Source organism: Schistocerca piceifrons, chromosome 4 (assembly GCF_021461385.2).
Source record: "Schistocerca piceifrons isolate TAMUIC-IGC-003096 chromosome 4, iqSchPice1.1, whole genome shotgun sequence".
NCBI lineage: Eukaryota > Metazoa > Arthropoda > Insecta > Orthoptera > Acrididae > Schistocerca > Schistocerca piceifrons.
Genome location: NC_060141.1, coordinates 513,710,464 through 513,733,102, shown reverse-complemented (window position 1 = coordinate 513,733,102; position 22,639 = coordinate 513,710,464). Strand labels below are relative to the sequence as shown.

General features: G+C 37.8%; 1 protein-coding gene across 1 annotated transcript in view; it reads right to left on the bottom strand.

The window, feature by feature from the left end:
- LOC124795954 (dynein axonemal heavy chain 6) overlaps positions 1 to 22,639 on the bottom strand; it is a 1,096,896-nt gene that overhangs the window by 476,612 nt on the left and 597,645 nt on the right. The gene's annotated exons all lie outside the window — the stretch shown is intronic.

The following is a 22,639-nucleotide window of genomic DNA, read 5'->3' as shown; positions in this document are numbered from 1 at the left end:
GAATCTTCCTGCAGGTGTGGTAACATACATAGATGGTTTGGGAGACAGGGGAGGCACGTGGAGAGGTGGCAGATAGACCAGAGATGGACATATACACAGTACTTTTTCAGTTCATTCAACTTGATTTCTCCATGAATGTGAACAAGCCTTTAATTATTCCAACCAGCTACTACAGTCATTCAAGTGCAGGTTCTTCATCATGTAATATTCTGTGCTTACCTGAAGGTGATGACATATGCCAAATGATGTGCATGCACTGCCCAGGAGAGCTCTGTGCTGGCATCCCCAGTTTGTGTGGGCAAACTGAGGCAGCAGGATACAGGCACACTGTGGTCATGGTATTCTCTACTGCAGAAGGTTGTATGATCCCAGTGGGATGGTAATGATGTTGCACTATGTTGCAAGTCTGGACCCATTATGAAATGCAGCAACTGGCAACAGGCATGGTGTTGGCTACCCACACTGGGCAGACAGATAGAGGTCCCATATTTGTAACCCGGTGGAAGCACAGTTTATGGCAAACACTCCCAACTGACAAATAACAGGTGCCTTTTGTGGCCCTGTGTCTTGAAATGAAAAACAATAAAAAATAAAATAAAACAAAAAAATAAAAAATAAAATATTATTACTAAATATTATTGACATGCATATGAAGACACATTTTTGTAGGATATAATATAACTGCATTATAAAAAATGTGCTGTGCTTATTTGAATTTTCCTTGGTTATTGGACTTCACTTACATTTCAATTGTAGTTGCAGGCACCAGACTACAAGAACCTCAGTGCTTGTCATAATCAAGAAAATCCTCCTTACATGGTCTTCATTTCACTTCAATAAATAAAAAAAAAAACTTGACACTGTTGTTCAATATACTATTATTCACGTTGTTGTTGTGGTCTTCAGTCCTGAGACTGGTTTGATAAAGCTCTCCATGCTACCCTATCCTATGCAAGCTTCTTCCTCTCCCAGTACTTACTGCAACCTACATTCTTCTGAATCTGCTTAGTTTATTCATCTCTAGGTCTCCCTCTATGATTTTTACCCTCCACGATGCCCTCCAATGCTAAATTTGTGATCCCTTGATGCTTCAGAACATGACCTACCAACCGGTCCCTTCTTCTTGTCAAGTTGTGCCACAAACTCCTCTTCCCCCCAATTATATTCAATACCTCCTCATTAGTTATGTGATCTACCCATCTAATCTTCAGTATTCTTCTGTAGCACCACATTTCTAAAGCTTCTATTCTCTTCTTGTTCAAACTATTTATCGTCCATGTTTCACTTCCATACATGGCTACACTCCATACAAATACTTTCAGAAACGACTTCCTGACACTTAAATCTTTACCTGATGTTAACAAATTTCTCTTATTCAGAAATGCTTTCCTTGCCATTAACGGTCTACATTTTATATCTTCTCTGCTTCGACAATCATCAGTTATTTTGCTCCCCAAATAGCAAAACTCCTTTACTACTTTAAGTGTCTCATTTCCTAATCTAATTCCCTCAGCATCACCTGACTTTCCATTATCTTCGTTTTGCTTTTGTTGATGTTCATCTTGTACCCTCCTTTCAAGACACTGTCCATTCTGTTCAACTGCTCTTCCAAGTCCTTTGCTGTCTCTGACAGAATTACAATGTCATTGGCGAACCTCAAATTTTTTGTTTCTTCTCCATGGATTTTAATACCTACTCCGAATTTTTCTTTTGTTTCCTTTGCTGCTTGCTCAATATACAGATTGAATAACATTGGGGAGAGGCTACAACCCTGTTGCACTCCCTTCCAAACCACTGCTTCTCTTTCGTGCCCCTTGACTCTTGTAACTGCCATCTGGCTTCTGTACAAATTGTAAATAGCCTTTCGCTCCCTGTATTTTACCCCTGCCACCTTTAGAATTTGAAAGAGAGTATTCCAATCAACATTGTGAAAAGCTTTCTCTAAGTCTACAAATGCTAGGAACGTAGGTTTGCCCTTCCTTAATCTTTCTTCTAAGATAAGTCATTGGGTCAGTATTGCCTCACATGTTCCACTATTTCTATGGAATCCAAACCGATCTTCCCCGAGGTCAGCTTCTACCAGTTTTTCCATTCGTTGGTAAAGAATTTGCATTAGTATTTTGCAGCTGTGACTTATTAAACTGATAGTTCGGTAATTTTCACATCTGTCAACACCTGCTTTCTTTGGGATTGGAATTATTATATTCTTCTTGAAGTCTGAGGGTATTTCGCCTGTCTCATACATCTTGCTCACCAGATGGTAGAGTTTTGTCAGGACTGGCTCTCTCAAGGCCGTCAGTAGTTCTAATGGAATGTTGTCTACTCCCAGGGCCTTCTTTTGAGTCAGGTCTTTCAGTGCTCTGTCAAACTTTTCATGCAGTATCATATCTCCCATTTCATCTTCATCTACATTCTCTTCCATTTCCATAATATTGTCCTCAAGTACATCGCCCCTGTATAGACCCTCTATATACTCCTTACACCTTTCTGCTTTCCCTTCTTTGCTTAGAACTGAGTTTCCATCAGCAGCTCTTGATATTCATACAAGTCGTTCTCTTTTCTCCAAAGGTCTCTTTAATTTTCCTGTACGCAGTATCTATCTTACCCCTAGTGGGATAAGCCTCTACATCCTTACATTTGTCCTCTAGCCATCCCTGCTTAGCCATTTTGCACTTCCTGTCGATCTCATTTTTGAGACGTTTGTATTCCTTTTTGCCTGCTTCATTTACTGCATTTTCATATTTTCTCCTTTCATCAATTAAATTCATTATTTCTTCTGTTACCCAAGGATTTCTACTAGCCCTCGTCTTTTTACCTACTTGATCCTCTGCTGCCTTCACTACTTGATCCCTCAAAGCTACCCATTCTCCTTCTACTGTATTTCTTTCCCTCATTCCTGTCAACTGTTCCCTAATGCTCTCCCTAAAACTCTGTACAACCTCTGGTTCTTTCAGTTTATCCAGGTCCCATCTCCTTAAATTCCCACCTTTTTACAGTTTCTTCAGTTTTAATCTACAGTTCATAACCAATAGATTGTGGTCAGAGTCCATATCTGCCCCTGGAAATCTCTTACAATTTAAATTCTGGTTCCTAAATCTCTGTCTTACCATTATATAATCTGTTACCTTCTAGTATCTCCAGGATTCTTCCATGTATACAACCTTCTTTAATGATTCTTGAAACAAGTGTTAGCTATGATTAAGTTATGCTCTGTGCAAAATTCTACCAAACAGCTTCCTCTTTCATTTCTTACCCCCAATCCATATTCACCTACTATGTTTCCTTCTCTCCCTTTTCCTACTCTTGGATTCCAGTCACCCATGACTATTAAATTTTTGTCTCCCTTCACTACCTGAATAATTTATTTTATCTCGTCATACATTTCATCAATTTCTTCATCATCTGCAGAGCTAGTTGGCATATAAACTTGTACTACTGTAGTAGGCATGGGCTTTGTGTCTATCTTGGCCATAATTATTCATATAATACATAAAAGTCATAATACTTCATGTTTAAAATCGCAAATCTCCATCATCCTTCTACATACAAGAGAGAGCGTGTGTGAAAACAAAAAACTGTAGAAATAATTGAATGAGTGTTTTCCGTTTGTCTGCACCTTACACGCATTCATAATTAATGTCTTTGCCAACTCTTCTGTTTTTTAATAAATATTAACTGTATAATGTCCTGGGGGTCTTTCATCATGTATCTACACAACTGACCCCACAGTGTATGCTGACATGGTATGGAGACATACAGAGGTTTCTCTTCTCCCCCTCCCCAATAAGGGTCGATGCCGTTTATTGTCGACTTCTTCTTTATTTAAAGGAATGGATATGTAAGCTTATCCTATGTATGTTAGAATTCTACAACAAATTAAAAGATTGTATACATAATATTATAGACTAAAAACAAAGAAGATGTGACTTACCAAACGAAAGTGCTGGCAGGTTGATAGACACACAAACAAACACAAACATACACACAAAATTCTAGCTTTCACAACCAACGGTTGCTTCATCAGGAAAGAGGGAAGGAGAGGGTAAGGAGTCATTCCATTCCTGATGAAGCAACCGTTGGTTGTGAAAGCTAGAATTTTGGGTGTATGTTTGTGTTTGTTTGTGTGTCTATCAACCTGCCAGCACTTTCGTTTGGTAAGTCACATCTTCTTTGTTTTTAGATATATTTTTCCCACATGGAATGTTTCCCTCTATTATATTCATATCATTAATATTATAGTCTATTACTTATTTGAATTTAGCGTGCTAACAATAATGTTCAGTTTGCTTCATTCTGGGGCACTGGCTGATTTGGTGGCTAAGAGCTAGACGCAAACGGTCAACATTCTAGATGCTACCATCACATGTGCATGCACTCATTTTCTTAGTGTTGATTTCATATTGAATGTCACACTTTCACCTGAGTGTCATGTATTGATGAATTGCCATGTCATTTGACTTCATTTTGGTTGCAATGGTTGTATGTTTATTGTTCAAAATCCAACGCTGTGGCTGAAGATCTCCATTTTTACGGCCCGGGCATCATTATTACCTGTCATACTCACATTTTCAGCGGAGTAAACCCTGACCAACAGCATCTGTCGATGAGGTGAGTACTTGCTTGAACAGCTTGTTAAAGTGTCAAGTGTTGTGAGCCACGATACTCAGAAATTATTTTGTTGCACACGCTTGTTATTGTCACCACACTCGACCATCCACTTGTTGAAAGATACATATAGCCATCCAGAAATTGTATAAACTGCTTGTCTTTAAAGTTCATTTCTTCATATAGAGTTTGGTTTCCAATGAAAATTCATACAAGTATTGAGTTACAACAATAAACATAACATGATAGCTTATACCTATGGCTGACATTCCATCCATTGCTTTAATATGAACATAAATTTCTGAAGTTTTAAAACATCATAAATTGTTCAGTAACTGGGTTCTGTTACTACAGTCTGCTTGCAAGCTTCAACTTATCTTCATTCACATCACATATATGAATTAATTACATACTCATACCATGATACAATACAAGCATATGTTTCATTTATGTTTTATTTTACAGATAGCCTTTTATCACTTATGGAGGCTCATTTATTTCTTAGGTAGAGGAGGGAGAAAAACATTGGAAATAGGACTAAGACATTGTGCATTGCTGGCCTAACTATGCTTGGTGCTGCCTCCTTTGTTTGGGAGGGAAGAAGGGTAATACTCATCTACTGATTCAAGGATTTAAGAGGAAATGTTACTCGTACAATCATGAAGTAGCTGCTAAAGAACTTTGATTTTGTGGAAATATGAGGTGGAACCAAAATTTTTGGGACTAGTGCTGCCATCTGGAAAGTAGAAGTAGTAGATCTATGCACCACTAGGTGGCAAAAGCTGCACATCTGATGAGTCAGTGTGTGGAGTGGCATTCAGCTGGGAGGACGTGTTGCATGTCCACAGTGATTTCTATAATACTCTGTGTTTGGTGAGTGGCGATTTTATGGTAGAAGGCACACGGACCTTCTTCAGACCCTATCTGATGATCCAACCTTCTCCTTCTTGTCACGGGTTATCACTGGTGACGAGAGCTGGATTTACAATTATGACCCAGAGACAAGGCAACAATCATCCTAATGGAAGAGCCTGGGCTCTCCAAGACCCAAAAAAGCGAGACAGGTGAAGAGCAAAGGAAGAGCATGATCATTGTTTTCTTTGATACCACGGGAATTGTGCACAAAGAATTCTTCCCACCCAGCCAAACAGTGAATTCCACATACTACTGTGACTTTTGCGATGGCTCCATGAAAATGTGTGGTGATGATGGCCTGAACTTTGGCATCAAGGGAACTGGCTGCTGCATCACGACAACACGCCCTGTCACACGTCCTTGCTAACCAGGACCTTTTTGGCAAAAAACAACATGTTGGTCGCTACCCACCCACTGTAATCGCCAGATTTGGCACCTTGCGACTTGGTGCTATTCCCAACACTGAAACTCAAGTTGAAAGGCCATTGGTTCGATACTCTAGAGAGGATTCAAGAAGCATTGCTGGCAGTGAGAAACACCCTCAAAGAACAGGGCTTCCAGAAAATGATTGACCAGTGGCAGAAACGCTGAGACCAGTGTGCATATGCAGATGGGAAGGTTGATGGTGACCATTAGTCCAATGGTAAGGATTTCAAGAGATGGCAGCACAAGTTGCGAAAATTTTGGATAGAACCTCGTAATATGTATTCACTAATCATTCACATAGTATCATGTTGTTTCTTCATGTGCCAGAGCTGTTTACTTTAAATGATGTGTAGCTTGGTGTGAAATGTGACACTTTAACCATCCTAGACTTATCTTTCTTGAATACCTGGAAATGTCATTATACAAGCTTTTGTGTAACACGATAAAAATTAATTGGCTTTTGTAAAATCTCATGCTTAAATGTTTGTGTACTCTACAGTGAATAAGTACTGATAATTGTCATGGGGACACACTGCAACAATGCATATTTCACTTTTCATTTGCCTTATGACCTTTATATAAATATCCTTATAACTAAATTGTTTACTTGAGATGTGGCCCGTTTTGTCATTTGGTACCTGCTACTCTCGACGTACCTCTCTTCTTTTGCACCCTGATGATGCACTTGTTGCTCAAAGAAAAAACTTAAATCTAACTTATAACTAATCGCATTACATACCTTGGTGGCCACTGATACATTTGGTCATTGTATACATCTGCAGATATTCCCTTACTTTGTTTAAATTCATAGACATTAATTTATTCTCTTACCCATCACGAGCATTTACTCTGCAAAGAAAATTATTTGACATCTCTCAAAGTATTTTGCCTTTAGTCCTTACCTTACATATACATCTACATCTACATTCATATTCCGCAAGCCACCTGACGGTGTGTGGCGGAGGGTACCTTGAGTACCTCTATCGGTTCTCCCTTCTATTCCAGTCTCGTATTGTTCATGGAAAGAAGGATTGTCAGTATGCTTCTGTGTGGGCTCTAATCTCTCTGATTTCATCCTCATGGTCTCTTCGTGAGATATACATAGGAGGGAGCAATATACCGCTTGACTCTTCGGTGAAGGTATGTTCTCGAAACTTCAACAAAAGCCCGTACCGAGCTACTGAGCGTCTCTCCTGCAGAGTCTTCCACTGGAGTTTATCTATCATCTCCGTAACGCTTTCACGATTACTAAATGATCCTGTAATGAAGCGTGCTGCTCTCCATTGGACCTTCTCTATCTCATCTGGCATCTGCTTTACCAACGATCAACTTTATATGATCATTCCATTTTAAATCACTCCTAATGCGTACTCCCAGATAATTTGTGGAATTAACTGCTTCCAGTTGCTGACCTGCTATTTTGTAGCTAAATGATAAGGGATCTATCTTTCTATGTATTCGCAGCACGTTACACTTGTCTACATTGAGATTCAGTTGCGATTCCCTGCACCATGCGTCAATTCGCTGCAGATCCTCCTCCATTTCAGTACAATTTTCCATTGTTACAACCTCTCGATATACCACAGCATCATCCGCAAAAAGCCTCAGTGAACTTCCGATGTCATCCACAAGGTCATTTACGTATACTGTGAATAGCAACGGTCCTACAACACTCCCCTGCAGCACACCTGAAATCACTCTTACTTCGGAAGACTTCTCTCCATTGAAAATGACATGCTGTGTTATGTTATCTAGGAACTCTTCAATCCAATCACACAATTGCTCTGATAGTCCATATGCTCTTACTTTGTTCATTAAACGACTGTGGGGAACTGTATCGAATGCCTTGCGGAAGTCAAGAAACATGGCATCTACCTGCGAACCCGTGTCTATGGCCCTCTGAGTCTCGTGGACGAATAGCGGAGGTGGGTTTCACATGACTGTCTTTTTCGAAACCCATGCTGATTCCTACAGAGTAGATTTCTAGTCTCCAGAAAAGTCATTATACTCGAACATAATACGTGTTCCAAAATTCTACAACTGATCGACGTTAGAGATATAGGTCTATAGTTCTGCACATCTGTTCGACGTCCCTTCTTGAAAACATGGATGACCTGTGCCATTTACCAATCCTTTAGAATGCTACGCTCTTCTAGAGGCCTACGGTACACCGCTGCAAGAAGGGGGGCTAGTTCCTTTGCGTACTCTGTGTAAAATCGAACTGGTATCCCATCAGGTCCAGTGGCCTTTCCTCTTTGGAGCGATTTTAATTGTTTCTCTATCCCTCTGTCATCTATTTCGATATCTACCATTATGTCATCTGTGCGACTATCTAGAGAAGGAACTATAGTGCAGTCTTCCTCTGTGAAACAGCTTTGGAAAAAGACATTTAGTATTTCGGCCTTTAGTCTGTCATCCTCTGTTTCAGTACCATTTTGGTCACAGAGTGTCTGGACATTTTGTTTTGATCCACCTACCTCTTTGACATAAGACCAAAATTTCTTAGGATTTTCTGCCAAGTCAGTACATAGAACTTTACTTTCGAATTCATTGAACGCCTCTCGCATAGCCCTCCTCACACTACATTTCGCTTTGCATAATTTTTGTTTGTCTGCAAGGCTTTGACTATGTTTATGTTTGCTGTGAAGTTACCTTTGCTTCTGCAGCAGTTTTCTAACTTGGTTGTTGTACCACGGTGGCTCTTTTCCATCTCTCACGATCTTGCTTGGCACATACTCATCTAACGCATATTGTACGATGGTTTTGAAGTTTGTCCACTGATCCTCAACACTATCTGTACTTGTCATTATGTTCATGTTGCGCTGTCAGGTACTCTGTAATCTGCTTTTTGTCATTTTTGCTAAACAGAAAAATCTTCCTACCTTTTTTAATATTTTTATTTACGGCTGAAATCATTGATGCAGTAACCGCTTTATGATCGCTGATTCCCTGTTTTGCGTTAACTGTTTCAAATAGTTCGGGTCTGTTTGTCACCAGAAGGTCTAGTATGTCGTCACCACGAGTCAGTTTTCTGTTTAACTGCTCAAGGTAGTTTTCAGATAAAGCACTTAAAAAAATTTCACTGGATTCTTTGTCCCTGACACCCATTATGAACGTTTGAGTCTCCCAGTCTATATCCAGCAAATTAAAATCTCCACCCAGAACTATAACATGGTGGGGAAATCTACTCGAAATATTTTCCAAATTATCCTTCAGGTGCTCAGCCACAACAGCTGCTGAACCAGGGGGCCTATAGAGACATCCAATTACCATGTCTGAACCTGCTTTAACCGTGACCTTCACCCAAATTATTTCACATTTCGGATCTCCGTCAATTTCCTTATACTATTGCACTTCTTATCGCTATAAACACACCTCCCCCTTTACTGTCCAGCCTGTCTCTGCAGTATACATTCCAATCTGAGTTTAGGATTTCATTACTGTTTACGTCTGGTTTCAGCCAACTTTCTGTCCCTAGTATTATGTGGGCATTGTGACCGTTTATTAATGAGAGCAGTTCTGGGACCTTTCTATAGACGCTCCTGCAGTTTACTATTAGCACATTAATATTGTTATTCCCTGCTGCATTTTGTCTACTTCTACCTTGCCGCGTCTCAGGAGGCTGCTTGTCGGGCCTAGGGAGGGAATTCTCCAACCTAAAAAACCCAGAAGTGCACTCCACATGTACTCCGCTACCCTTGTAGCTGCTTCCAGCGTGTAGTGCACGCCTGACCTGTTCAGGGGGACCCTACATCTCTCCACCCGATAGCGGAGTATAGTTTCTTGTATAGTTTTTCATGATGCTTCCTTTTGTCTGTGAATATGTTGTATATAGCTTAGTATTCAATTAAGTCTCTGTGTACATATGTCAATAGATTCCTCAGTTCTTAGATAGTAGATGTAACTGTGTAGTATTTCCTTTTATCTTGTATTTAGGTTAGGTACATACTGCATTCCTATTTTGTTTGCGCCTTCTGTCAGCCTTTCTGTCAAGCATACTGATCAATACCTCCTCTCCTACTACTGACATCAGTGTGTATTGTTGAGTGCTGGCAGCTGAGCCATAAGCTAATTTCGTTTATACTTCTGCTTTGCATAAACAGTGTGTTACTTCTCACTGCTGTTAAATTTTATGCCTGTGTGTAAAAATCAGAAGAATTACTTATGCCTATACACATTACTGTATCTTAAAATACTCTCCAGAAGAAAAATTACACTTAAGAGATAGGTACACTATGTATAATTATCTAGTGATAGAAAGAAAAAATGCTACCCAGCTTCATCATACTATAAAAGCTTTTATGTCTTTGTGGGGGTGGAGATCTTTGTCTCTTCCTGTTTTCTCATAATCTAACCTGTACATCCCAGGGTATGGTATTTTGGAAATTACATATGATCCTCAATAGAGTAATTGCCACTTCTTATTTAGTTTGTCAGTTTTTGGCAATTTAGGATGCATCCGTGGACTTGTTGCACTTCAAAAAATTGTGCAACACGTTTCAGTGTCTTATTATAAATTTTCTTTCTATACTCGATCCTGTTTTCTAGTGTAAACATGGCTTGTTTGATTTTGTCTTGTAGTGTCATTTCTGTTGTGGGTACCTTTGATATGGGTGACTCTTACTCATTCGTTTGTTTTGTCCAGAACTTCAGTTCATTAGGTGTGAAACCTGTTGAAGAATGTGGAAGGTTATTGACAACTTGCACGAAGGGAGTTACATATTCTACCCATTGGGTGTGTTTTGAGGGGTGTATTTCCTAATAAACCAGTTAAATTCTTTAAAGAATCGTTCTACTGGACTTGCTTCTGGGTGAAAAAGGTTTACTAATATGTGCTTTATGCCCTGTGAGGTCATACATTGTCTCCACTTTTGCCCAACGAAATTTGAAGCATTATCAGTTAGCAATACCTTTGATTTATCTACTCTTCTCAAACAGTCTCCCTCAGTTCTTTTTCTGGTATTTATGGCTGTTGCATTTTTAATGGCATACATTTTGATATGCTTCAAGAAAATATCGTATAGTGCTACTACATATCTTACTGCTCCATTACTACTTGGATATACACCAGCTATGTCCAGGATACTATATCTAGATGGTTTTTTGTGAGTAGTGGGTGTAGCTCAGTATACTTTGACACACTGAACTGTTTTGACCTTTGACATATCGCACACTTTCTTAATACCTGTAGGACTTGCCTTCTCAAATTTGGAAAATAACAAAGTGTTGCAATTTTTGCAGTACATTTGCCTACTCCTTAATGTCCCCAAATTTCATGCGTGTGTCTTGTAAATTTGGTGATATATTCTTCAGGAATACACACACACACACACACACACACACACACACACACACACACACACACACACCATTGATAAGATTTTTCATGTTTCCTATGAAACAAAATGCCCTTGTACTCCTGATACCATTTACTTACCTTTCCACCTTCATCTTCTTTAAGGTTTTGCATGACTTTACTCCATCTGTGATGTTGCTGTTGTATAATTTTCATTTGCTTCAAAACTTATGGTAATCAAACTGCTGTGCTGTACCTTGCATTAATAGCATTCTGAGTTCTGCATCCTGCTCTGTTAATTCACCAAATTCCTCTAAACCTTATGGTAAGCTGGACAAGGCAATCACAATAACATTCTGAGTACCTTTAATATAAATGATGTCGAAACTGAATTCTTGTAAATACAGACATCACCTAGCTAATCTATGATGCAATAGTTTACAAGTTAAAAGAAATGACAGTGACTGATGGTCACAGTAAACTTTGGTATTCTTGCCCCACAAAAATATTCGAACTTTTTAAATGCCCACATTACAGCTAAACTTTACAGTTCTGACATAGAGTAATATCTTCCTGCTTCTGATAACGGGTGACTAGAAAAACTGATGACCTTGGGTACTTCCTTACCTTCTTCCTCTCACATCTGGAACAAGCATGCCCCCAGCTTTTGGGATGAGGCATCTGTGCATAGACAAAAATCCTTGGACATATCAGCGTGGCTAAGAAAGTTTGCATTGACTAATACCTGATTAATATTAGTAAAGTCCTCTTGTCACTTATCAGCCCATACCTGCTTAATGTTATTGATGTCCTCCTGACACTTATCATCCCATAACCGAAGCCTATTTTTTCGTAACAAGTTGAACAATGCATCACTGTTCAACAGTTGTTGTGGTACAAACTTACGAAAAGAAAAAGCTAGTCCTAAAAAGGCTTTTAGTTGTTCTTTATTCCTTGGAGCTGGATAGTTGTGTATGGCATCAAGTTTTTTTGGATCAGGTAATATAGCTTGTTCTGACACAATATGTCCTAAAAATCTGACTTTCTCCTTGCCAAAACTAGACATTTTTAAATTGGCTGTTACTCCATAATCTGCAAATCATTGAAGCACCTGTTCAATGAGCCTGATATGTACTAAGCAAGTGGGTGTAGCTATTAACATGTGGTCTACGCAAACAGTGACTCTGCTAAGCAATTCTGGTCCTAAAACCTTGTCCAGTGTAGATATAAACACTCCTGCACTAATATTCAGTCCAAAAGGCAGAAGATAGAATTTATAACTTTTGCAACCACATATAAATGCTATATATTTTCAACTTTCTTCGAGGAGCTTTATTTGCCAGTAGGACATCTTCAAATCAAGTATATTGAAATATTTTTTACTGTAAAACTTTAGAACCTGTTTGACCAAGTTGTCCGGTCTTTTGTGTACTGGTACTATAATCTTATTGATACCTCTAGCAACACGAACTAATCTTACAGAACCATCTGGTTTGGTTACTGGTAATATTGGACTGCAATATGGTGAAAATAAAGGTTGTGTATTTTCCCATTTAATCGTATGATTGATCTCTTCCCTTACTGCCTCTCATTTTGCCCATGGAATAGGATATGATGTTACACCAAATGTCTCATGTGGATAGACTTGAAATTTATATTCATAGTCTTTGATTACCCTGGCTTCTAAATGGAAACATTGGCATACTTAAATAGCAAATTAGAAAATTCTTGTCATTGCATATCATTTAGTACCTGTGATTCACTTAGTTTCTGCTCTACCATTTCGTAAATAACCTCAGTGTTTACTTCTTATTCAGTATCAAATTTTTTTGGGAAATATACAGCTGGAAAGGAGTATTGTGCTACTACATTTGACTCTGGTTTGTTTTTGTTACTTTCATCAGGTGTTTTGACTAAAATAGAAAAAAATCTGATCCTTTATATAAAAGTGGCATTTACCATTACCTATGTCAATCTGTGTTTAGTATGGTGTAAATGCATCCATGTCAATAAGACAGTCCTTTCTTATATATACAATTCTCGTGTCACAGTGTTAGTTGCCATACTCCTCCGAAATGGCTTAATATATTCTGATGAAATTTTACACGTATATTCGGTTGGTCTGAGAATTAGTCGTAATCTATTTTTCATACCCCTAAGTGATAAGGGTGATCCACCCCAAAATTTTTTCTTATTTTTTGGACAGAAATTTTATTTTTATTCTTTTATGATGCGGCAATAAAAAATACACACAACCATAAATTTTCACCCTTCTACCATCAACTCCTATTTTTTAATAGCGATTTTAGTCATTTAATTATTTACAACCTCGGTCAATAACTGATCAGTTATCACTTGATCGGTTATTCTTGCCAGGTGTCTACTGGTGATAGTCTTTCGCTATTCGATAGATAGGTAATTGAAGAAAATGTACCAAAAGCAACGACTCGAATATCCCTCTTTGAATTGATGTAGCTAGACCAGGAAGTTTAACTAGGTAGCATGCGTCATTTGCCAAACCGACATTTAGGCCTTTCGCACATGCATCGATTTTTATCGTACGGAAATATATCGTACGATCAAATTCATTTAGCAGAACAAAGGAGGTCCTATGCCCTCCTTTGTTCCTCTAAAAGAATTTAATCGTACAGTATTTTTATGTACGATAAAAATCGATGCATGTGCACTAGAACTAATAGTGCGCTAGAACTAATAGTGACCGATACTGCTGGACTTCCCCCTAAGCCTTTTCTCACTCCCTACACAGTTTTCGGCCATTATTATTGTTTGTGTCACAAGCTCCTGCCAACAACGGCTATTGTGTTACACGTATACATTGTGTTACACACATACATTATTCTTATAGACTAGAGATAATTTATGTGGCAAAACAACGTTTGCCGGGTCAGCTATAACATACAAAGATTTTCAGAAGTGGAACAAAGTTCAGCAGGTATGTATTGTGTTACACATATACATTATTCTTATAGACTAGAGATAATTTATATGGCAAAACAACATTTGCTGGGTCAGCTATAATATACAAAGATTTTCAGAGGTAGAACAAAGTTCACCGGGTATAGCTAGTTAACTATAAGTTTGTCAATTATAAGAAAGTTGAACTTCACTGTAAAATGTTCAATTTGTTATGGAGTAAGTGTCTGATGTTTTAACAATTTAGTCTTACTGCCTGTAGCAGTTTTCACCTTGCAATTTTGGACAGGAAATGTTGGGAATTTGTCTCTCTTCTACAATTCTCAAAAAACTGCATTTGACATTAGGTTGGTAGTTGAACCTGTATCTAAAATTAACTGTGTGTCAATGTTAAATATTTTCACCTTAATGATTGTTTGTACCAGTTCTTCTGGGATAATACATATTGCATCTAACTCATGCTGATACGAATCATTCTTGATGTCACCTTGTTTGTGAAACCCTATAAAACATGTTTGTACTTCTGCCTTGCCCCCACTCTGTGAGAGGTCAATAGCCTGGGGCTTAACTACAACTGGCTGGTGTTTTCCACTGGCGAAGTGTGACTTAGTTCATTACTTGGAGTAATTTCAGTGAGTCGCACTGTGTATGTACTACGCCAATTTGTGTCGTTAGCTGCTGTGCAGTTATTCTACTGTCCAAAGGTCGGCTGTGGTACAGCATAAGGCATGGCATTTTTGCCACACGTTGGCGACTGCTGCGACTGACTGTATTCATGTTCAGCATAGGGCCTTGTGATGGTGAATTGTAATTTGCTTGTGCATTGAAATTACCCCTGTTGTTTTGAAAATTTCTTTTGAATCGTTTGTTTTTCTGTTCCTGTTACCGTACTCGTTACCTCTTGGTACATAACTTTGCTGTTGTGTGTACCATCCTTGCTGTGTGTTTAGATCACATTTTACTGACTGATTTACATGACTATGTTGTTGTTGAGCCTGATTTTCTGTTGCTTTATTGGACACAGATCTTTTGTCATAGATTAAGTTGATAGAATCAAGCACTGACAGAAAATATTCAGTGTTGTGCTCTAGCATTGTGACAAATTTTCTCTAATGTGCAGTCATAAATGACTTCTCAAAATTTTTAACACATCTACCTGTGATATTAGGTTCGTTCAGTAGTGTGTCTTGTTCAGGTATTTTCCAAAGTATCCACATAGACTACCGTATTTGCCATTGAATGGTGCAGGGTTGAAAACCTCGGATCTGAGTCTTTCTTGCACTGCCTCAGACTAGTATTTGTCAAGGAAAGCTCGTTCAAACAGGACATAAGTGCTGCAACATTCGGCCACTTCAGTTGCCCATAAAAGCACATCAACTTGCGTACATCCCACAACAAATCTGACTTTCTGTGATTCCATCCAGCTACATGGAAATACATGACAAAAAGCACTGATAAATACTATGGAATTCATTCTTTTACCTTCAGTAGTGAATGGAGGAAGCTGTTGATGTATTAGCAAACTTTTGTCTGCAAAAATAGTTGATAGACACATGTCATTTTTGGTCATATTTATGTTGTTATTGTAGTTACCTATAATTCCGGCTGGTAATTGTTCAGGTATTGGACTTGTGGGTATGTTTACATTTGGCATTCTACAACTGTCACTGGTACCTGCTGTGGGACTCGTGACAATCTGTGGATAAATACCAACAGGTTATGGTTTTTTCACTGTAGCCTGTGTATTATTTACATGCATATTTTGAGTTCCGGTAATATTTTCTTCTAAAAAATTGCAGATCATATTTTTTGCTGCTTGTAGGTTAATGTTTACCTTGTTCACAATTGACTTTCTTTTTTCTGAATAGCCTTTTCTACTACATCTGTGTATAACTTACAATCAGTTAATAACTTCTCTGCAATGATATTATCCTTATGTAATGTACCTGCTCCAGATTGACTAATGATATCACTCAGATTTTCATTGATTATTTCTCTCTCCTTCTTAGCACGTGCTGAGTCAATTTATAATGTTGCTACCCCCAAAGCAAGCTCTTCTACAGCTAGACGTACAATTACATAGTCTTTATCTAGTTTGTTAATGACTATGGTTACCTCTTTTACTGTCGAAATCAATTGGTTTTGTGTGGCTTCAATGTTTGCATTTGCATCTGTGATTTTCTTTATCTGTTGCTCTAGTAGATCATTATGGTCATTAAAAGAATCTATCTTATGTTTTAGCTCTGTGTATAATGTTACCGTTAACCTCAGAAAGTACTTCGTGCTTTACTTGTGTTTTCATATCATTCAATTTTTCATCGATTTCAGTGCGAAAATTTTTGGATAAGTCGTCAAATTTCTGTGAGATCATGTCTTGCAAATCCTTGAATACTTATTTCTGTTCTTGCATCATTGCACTTAGCTCTTGTGTAACAGTGTTTTTTTGCTGTTTTCCCATGTTCATATCTTGTGTAACAGAGTTTTGTTACTGTTTTACCATATTCATATCTTGCATCAAATTACTGAAATTGGTGTTCATATTGTGTTTCATATCATCAAATTTCACATTTATATTAGACAGTAACTGCCATAGCAGTGCTTCAGTTGTACTACCATGGTTGCTGTCAGCTGTACTTCTCAAGTTAATGTTTGTGTTGTGACCAAGTGGTGTTTGTAATGTGTTGTCAAAATTCATATTGGAATCGCTCTCCAATATTTCATTCATTAGTGGTATGTCACTCTGGGAGATGTGTGACATTGTCTCATCAATTGTAAATATTGTGTCATCAAGGTTCTTTTGCTGTGGAGCACCGCTATCATTTGTCACTCCTGTGACACTCATCTCTGATCTACTTAAACTTTCTGCAGTAGGCATGCATGGCACCTGAACTTCAACTGTTTGATCACACAATTCTACACCCTCTTGGCTGATTTCATTTCTGCTATTGCTATCAACAATGGGCACATATTTTTTCGTCATGTTAAATGAATATGCCAAAAGTAAAATTTTCACAAAAATGTTAAAATTTCATATGCTAATTATTATACTTGACAATTGTAATTTACATGATGTCAAAGACTGTTTGATTTCAGTTATGATGTGCAAACTACTGTACTGCAACTCTTTATGTTTTACTGACAATGCGTACCACACTAAAACATTTCTGTAACTTTTTCGCAAATAAAATTCAAGGAATGGAATAATAAGGAAAAGGTTTCTATCTATTTCAAAAGAGGCGCTACCAAGCGTAACCATGCAAGCAACTTGCATAGCCGTCCTACCTTTGCTGCTCTGAACAAAACAGCTTACAATTGAAAATTTTACATAACCTGCATCCAGTTCCTATTCCTTTCAAAAATTTTCTCCTCAATTTTTGAATTTTTGCAATACTTGCTCCCCATCATGATTCATGCAAACAGAAAATACAGATAATTAGGTTTTATGACTCATAACAATGTCATAGAAATTTCTTACTGTAACAAAAGTTAACAAACACTACTCACAACCGGCGCCCTGAAGTCCTGGCACACGGTCGACAGTTGTGTTGTAAAATAAATAAAAAATAAAATATCATTACTAAATATTATTGATATGCATTGAAAACACATTTTTGTAGGATTATTAGGAATGTTCCGTGCCTATATGAATTTTCCTTGGCTATCGGACTTCGCTTACATTTCAAAAATCCTCCTTACATGGACTTCACTTCACTTAAATAAATAAAAAATACTTGATACTGTTGTTCAGTATACTATTCTTCATGCACTCATATGATACATAAAACTCATAGTACTTCATGTTTAAAATCGCACATCTTCATTATCCTTCTACATACAGGAGAGAGTGTGTGTGAAAACAAAAAATTGTACAAATAATTGAATGAGTGTTTTTCGTTTGTCAGTACCTTAATGCACATTCATAATTAACATCTTTGCCTACTCTTCTATTTTTTAATAAATATTTACTTTACGATATCATGGGGGTCTTTCATCATGTACCTACACACCTATTATGTTGAACATGACATTCTCGGCTGGGCGAGTGTTTAAGTGATGGTTCTTGGTGCTTAATTTGTGGAAGGGCTGTGTTTGTAAGCCAGTGTGAACCATATAGAACAGGGTAATGGCCAAGGTCTGGCATAATTGACAGCATACATCAATGATGTGGTAGTCTGGCAACCCGGAGTGGCTTTTTGAAGTCCGAGCCCAGGGCAGTGACATCTGGAAAAGTGTCATGGAAGTCTTGCTGCTGCTGAGGGGTGATGATCAAGCATGGATGATGGCTGGCTGCAGCTGATGTCCATGGTTTGTGGCCCGATTTCCTTGCTCTTGGTGTGACAACGTAGGAGCGTGTCACACAGTTCACTGACCAGCAACTGCTGTCTGCTTGTGGCTTCATTGCAGTCCTGGGCCCTTGCTTCTGCTTCAGATTCTCCTATAGTTTTGTCCCTTTACAGCTTGTTACATAGCAGTGGCACAAAGACAGAGAGGGCTTCACCAATGGAAGAACAAGTTCAACTGACATCATCATCAATGCAGTAAGGGCAGCAAAAATTTTTGAAGACTGCAGTGGCTGATGGTGTTGAGTGTAAAGTGTTTTATCAGTGAATGTAATTAAATGTTTGCAGAAGTGAGTGACAAGGAAAGAACAGGCAGTGAATTTGACAATGAGAAACAGACAGTAAACAGTAAGAGTGGGCCTGATAGTATGGTGTTTGGAGATAGGGAGAAGGAACTAAAATTGTTAAACGAATGTAAAGTAATTGTTAAAAGTAAATTTGAAGGTGAAAGTGGAGTAAAACTAATGTACCATTCTTTTTATGATGAGAATACTGTTTGGCAAATAATATGCCAAATGTCAAGGGCTTCACCCACTGCACATAGAAGACTGAATGAGGATGTGGACAGTCTGGAGGTGATGAAATAAATTAATGTTGAACAGGAGCTGCATGAAGAAAGTAGCCAAGTTTAGGAAGTGCTAGTAAAGGAGCATTTTCAGTTGGTAATGGCGGAGTTTATGAAAGATTTGAATTAAGAAAGGATCAAGACAGTAGTGATATTGGAAGTCTAAGAAGTCTAAGCTAGAAATGGTATTGCTAATTTAAAGTCAAACTTGGACAACAAATTATGATCTGTAAAAGTTTGTTTCGAAAATAGGTTAGAGAAACTGGTACTGTAAAAATATAGACCGTGAATATCAATTGTGAAGCTAACAAAGATAGAATTAGAAAAAAGATAGCAGAAGGAATTCTGATACTAGGGACCAATTCACAGGAGATTAGCATGTGTATAGAGTGTAGTACAGCAGGTCCTGGAAGGAATAATGGAGGTTATAGGAACAATTGGACGGGAAGTGCTCCAAAGGGGAATAGAATTGATAGAGGAAATTCAAGTGACAGAAGAGGAGGGAATGGTAACTATAGACCCAAATCAAAAAACTGAAATTTGTGGTTGGGGTCCATGCTTGGGGAAGAAGCAAAAAAGAGCCACCAGGGAATAGAAGAAAACCAACATGGACTAATGTTCAACTGAACAGAGATAGTGAAGTAAGTAGAGAAACTTTCCATGTCTAGTAATAAACAGAACTGTTCCCAGTGGAGGGGATCCCATTAAACTGGAAGAAGGAGAGCAAATGGTAAAGCAAATAGATGAAACAGAAGAGTGTTCAACTGTTCAGTGAAAGAAATGTCAAAAAGAATATCAGGATGCTATGAAAAATTGTGGACAACTCTGGGAAGCAAAGCAATTTAAGTATGTTCCTTTTTGGTCAAATAGTGAGAATAAACAACTGATCAGCCAAGCATTTGAGGGTAGTGACAGTGAAAGTAGCAAGTTGCTACTCACCATATAGCAGAGATGCTGAGTCACAGATAGGCACAACAAAAGAACTCTCACAATTAAAGCTTTTTGCCATTAAGACTTTAATGGTGAGTAGCAACTTTCTTTCTCATAATATTGTTACATTCCATCCTGCATTTTCCATTGTTTGAAGATATAAGTAGGGAAGAGAGTCAGGCCACCTGTCACTTAACAGTAATTGAAAACAGGTTTGGTGATGAAGATTAGATTTTTTTATAAAAAAATAATTTAGGTTGTTGCATGAAGGAGACACAATGTTGAGTATTAGAGTACCAATGGGAAAATTTTCAAAAGCATCAAACAAGAAGTACTATTATCTGTGGAATTTGGGGATCAGTTATTGGAATGTAAATTTTTAGTGATAGTATACCTAATGTTAGTGTAGATGTAATCTTGGCTACAGACTTCTTATGTAAGTGGAATGTGAACATTGATTTTGGCAATGGGAAATTTAGTTTTGTGTGCTCTGGAAATTCATATGAAATGTCAGTTTTGGAAAAATTAGATTCTGAGACACATAGTGCATTAGACTTATCACTGGGATACTTAGCCATTATAACCGACAGGGATAAGACTGAAAAAGAACAAGTACAGTACAGGTAGAGATAAATAACAAAGCAAAAAAAATTGAAGCATAACACCTAACCAAAAGAGTGATTCAAAACAGTAGATTATTTTCACATAAGCCTGGATAAATAAAATATTTTGTATGTAGAATAAAGTTAAAAGAAAAAGGAACCATTCTTTATGAAACTTTTGTTATTCCATTTTCCGAGAAAGGAGCTGTTAGAAGAGAAAGAGAGAAGATGAGAAGATGCTTCAATGGGGAATAATTGCATGATATAAAATCAGATATAATAATCCTTTGGTAGTTATTTTAAAAAAAGGAATGGTGCCAAGTGTTGTTCCATATGCAAGAAAATTAAATGAAATAGTTCTGAGAGCAAGTGACTGACCAGCCAATACCGGAAGAAATTTTACAGAAATTCTATGGATTTAAATTTTTGACTTATTTTAATGTAACTTGTGGTTATTGGAACTAATCTTGGCAAAAGAATCTATGACTTGTACAGCTTTCCTATTTGAAGGTAAGTGTTATCAGTACTGTGTGGTACCTTTTGGTCTAAACTTGTCTGTATGTGTTTTCATTAAAGCTCTGAAAAAGTTTTAGGTACCAAAGTAACTGTTTACATTCATGATATTTTGAAGGCAAGTTTTGATTGGTACGAGCATTGTCAAATTTTGGATGGACTGCTGGATGCTATTTACAGAGGGGGACTGAAATTAAAACTGAGCAAGTATCAGTATAAAGGAATTTTTTTGGGCCATGCTATTTATGAAAAAGAGATACACCCTAAACAGAAGAAACTAAGGACTCTCCCTAATTTTCCACCACCTAATAGCAATACAGAATGTAATGCTATGCTCAGCCTATTTGGATATTACTGAAAATTTTGCGACACATTAGTCACTTAATAATCCTTGTTCAGGCAATTTACTGAAGTAGTCTGTAGTGTGTAATTGGAATTCAGAATGTGAGGAAGCTTTACAAAATTTAAAGAAAGAGTTGTGAAGAGTAAATTACTAAATCATTCTGCCATTACTTTTTTGTATGAGTACAGTGTTGAGCTTTCTAGTATGGGAGTCAAAATTTTTCAGTTATTGGAAACAGATAAAGGAGTGCACATACAACAAATGCTTTTGCAAGTAGGACTTTGCATACTCATGAACTGGAATGTTCAACTTTGCTACTGGACTGTTCATAGGTGATTGTACGAGCTGGTATTGTTCAGTGCACTGAAAAATTTTAGTAGTTGATAAACAAATCACCATTAATATTCGCTGAATTTAGTGAAGAATAAATGTGTGTGTTAGAGTAACTGAAATTATGGTGTCATGTACATCTTTGGGGAAACACCATCCCACACTCATTTAGACTTTCACCTTCATAGTGATTAAGGATGATGCTGCTGAGATTCATGTTAGAAATGCTATAAGCTGCATGAGTGCCCCAACCAACTGACATTTGTCTGCTGCACACCATAGATTTTCCAATTTTGCACCAGCCACGAGGATATAAGATGCTGAAAGAGCAGGCCCCATCACACTTTGTGGTTGCTGTCCATTTTTACAGTTTCTTCATCATATCCGTGACACTCTCTCATGGATCGAAAAAAACCTGTGACCATTCATGCTACCCTTCTCTTTGTACATTCAACATTCCCTGTTAGTCCTTTTTTGTATGGGTATTCTAGAATGGGCCACACAAGTGATATGTAAGCAATCTCCTTTGTAGACTGATTTCAATTTCCCTAGTATGCTGCCAATAAACTGGAGTCTACTACATGCTTTATCCATGAATGAGGCTATGTGACCGTCCCATTTCATATACCTATGAAGTGTTACACGTAGGTATTTATATGAGTTAACCAGTTCCAACTGTGACCCACTGATATTGTAGTCATAGGACACTATGTGAAGTGCACAGTATTACATTTCTGAACACTTAAAGAAAGTTGCAAAACTTGGCACCACTTTGAAATCTTATCAAGATCTGACTGAGTACTTACACAGATTCTTTCAGACAGTACTTCATTATCGATA